This window comes from Struthio camelus, chromosome 31, assembly GCF_040807025.1.
Source record: "Struthio camelus isolate bStrCam1 chromosome 31, bStrCam1.hap1, whole genome shotgun sequence".
In the NCBI taxonomy this organism is placed as follows: domain Eukaryota; kingdom Metazoa; phylum Chordata; class Aves; order Struthioniformes; family Struthionidae; genus Struthio; species Struthio camelus.
The window spans coordinates 1398906-1401405 of NC_090972.1; the positions used below are offsets into that span (position 1 = coordinate 1398906).

Genomic DNA, 2500 nt, shown 5'->3' on the forward strand with positions numbered 1-2500 from the left:
GAGTCTGCACTTAGGGGGACGAAGGCCCGGGCCCACACGGGGAGGAGAGGCACCCCCTCTCCCCGGCGGCGCGGGCCTGCGAGGCGCCCCAGCCGCGCCACACCGCACACACCGCGCAGGGCAGCGGTGGCCACCGGGCTCGGAGGGGAGGGAGGGCAGGGCAAGGCACGCCGGCCGCGGACGGTGGAGGCGGACGGTCGGCCGGAGCCGGGCAGGCAGGCCAGCCGGAAGACCGGGGCCACCGGTGCACGCACCGGTGGTCCCGGCTCCGCCGCCGCCGCCGACTCACCGCCGCCGCCGCCCCCCCACCGACTCGCCGCCGCCGCCGCCCCCCCCGGCCCCCCCCCGAGGGGCGGCACACCGCTGCGCCAACGCGGCAATGGGGGTGACGATTGACCGTCAAGCGACGCTCAGACAGGCGTAGCCCCGGGAGGAACCCGGGGCCGCAAGTGCGTTCGAAGTGTCGATGATCAATGTGTCCTGCAATTCACATTAATTCTCGCAGCTAGCTGCGTTCTTCATCGACGCACGAGCCGAGTGATCCACCGCTAAGAGTTGTCTCGGTTTCGGTCCCCACCGCGCGCGCGGGGGGACCGGGCAGCTTTCGCAGCCCCCTGAGGGCCCCCATCCGCTCTGCCTCCCTCCTCACGCCGACGCCGGCTGCTGAGCAAGGGACAGCGGAGAGAGAGGGCACGCCTCACTGACCGTACAAGCACAGAGGGAAAAAAAAAGGGGGGGGGGGGGGAGAACAGACCCGAACGAGAGGGGCGGGGAGCCCTCGCTCCCGACCTGGGACAACCCCTTTCTCGCTTCGAGTCCGGCCCAGGCGCCCGGCTCGGCCTGGCCCAGCAGGGAGCGGCGCGCCAGCCGCGCCACCTGCCTCAGGGACCGGGGTGTGGGTCCCCGCGGAGCCCCGGCGTCGGAGCCCGGCCGCCGCTGGGAGCGGCGCCACCCGCTGCCCGCGCGCCCGCGACCCGCCAGCCGCACGCTTCCGAGCTCCTTCGCTCGCCTCACCGGCCTCCAGCTCCGCCGCCCCGGAGACGGCACCCAACACCCGCCTGCACACACGCAGCCTCCCGAGCGACGCCACGCACTCGCCCGTCCCTTCCGCGGGCAGACGCCTGGCGGCAGGCAGACGGGCGAGGCGGGACGGACGGGGAACGGCGCCCGCTCTCCCCGCCTCCACGCGGAGACCGGGAGGGGCCGCCCCCGCCCGCCCGCCCGCCGCCCGCCTGCCGCCCAGCGAAGCCGGGTCGGGCAGAGCGAGGCAGGCGCGCCGGATGGCGGAGTGCCGGGGCAGGGCGGGGGGGGAGGGAAGGAAGGGTGCCGCCGACGGCCACGGCGGGAGACTGAGAGCACCGGCCAGGGAGGAGAAGGGATGCGCTGGGGCTCGGCGTCCGCACCACCCGCGGTGGGGGCTCGCCGTCCCGGCGGCGAGCACGCGCTCGCGCCGGGGTCGCGCGTTCGAGGCAGGCCGGCGCAAGCCGACCGCGCGGCGTCTCTCCGCCGAGACCAGACCGCGGAGAGAGGGGGCAGGGTACCCCTCTCCGTCCCGGCTGCCCGCGGGGCATGCACGGGCCGCGCCGGCGGGCATGGGGGGGTGCGGCGCCCGCGCGCGCCGACCCCCCGGCCCCTCCGGCAGCACGCCCGGCTGCCCCCCGGGTCGCATCGGGCCGCCCGAGTCTTTAAACCCCCGCCCGGCTCTCCGACCGAGAACCCTCGGGCCCGGAGCCCGGGGCCCATGGCCATCCCTACCCGGGGGGGCCGCTACCGGCGGCCGCGGTGGCCGGAGGCCCTCCTCCTTCCTCCCAGCGCGCCCCCCCCCCCCGCCGCCCCCCGCCGCCCCCGGCCCGGCCGACTCGCAGCGCGGCCCCCACACGGCACGGCGTGGGGCGGCTGGAGCGGTGTGGGGGGGGGGGGAAGGGAGGGGAGGAGGAAGCGTGGAAGGCCGGCAGGGCACGGCCGGTGCGGCACGCGCAGCGCAGCGCCCGGGAGGAGCACGCTGGCACACGGGACCACACGGGTGGGTCACCGAGGGGAGGCAGGAGAAGCGCGGACGCTAGGTACCTGGCCCTGGGGTGAGGGAAACGACCTGAAATCCCCGCGGGGGTGCCTCCCCCGCCGCCGCCCGCCGCCGGGCCACCGCCGCCTCGCGGCGACGGCGGCAGCCTCAGCGGCAGCGACGAGGCGGGGCGCGGAGGGGAACCCGGCACCCGCCAGCCGGCTCCAGCGCCCCTCGGCGGAGCGTCCACCCGCGGGGTGCGCCCGACACCCACCGCCACGACCTCGTCCTCCTCCCGGGGCCCGGGGTTTCCCTCAGTAACCCGGCGCCGGGTGGCAGCTGCGCCCGGGAGGAGAGCCGTGGTTTGGGCCGCCCGCTCGGGCACGACACGTCGCCTCGCGTGGCCTCGCGCGACGCCCCCGCTTGGGGTCCGCCGCGGCGCGGCGCCCGCCCCGCGCGCCGTCCCGGAACGCCTGTCCGCACCGCCTCTGCTAGACG

General features: G+C 77.8%; 1 non-coding gene across 1 annotated transcript; it reads right to left on the reverse strand.

Annotated features, from left to right (window-relative positions):
* Positions 1–404: 404 nt before the first annotated feature.
* LOC138063145 (5.8S ribosomal RNA) lies at positions 405–557 on the reverse strand. The gene has a single exon (XR_011136738.1). It is a non-coding gene; the product is annotated as a 5.8S ribosomal RNA (ribosomal RNA).
* Positions 558–2500: the final 1943 nt, after the last annotated feature.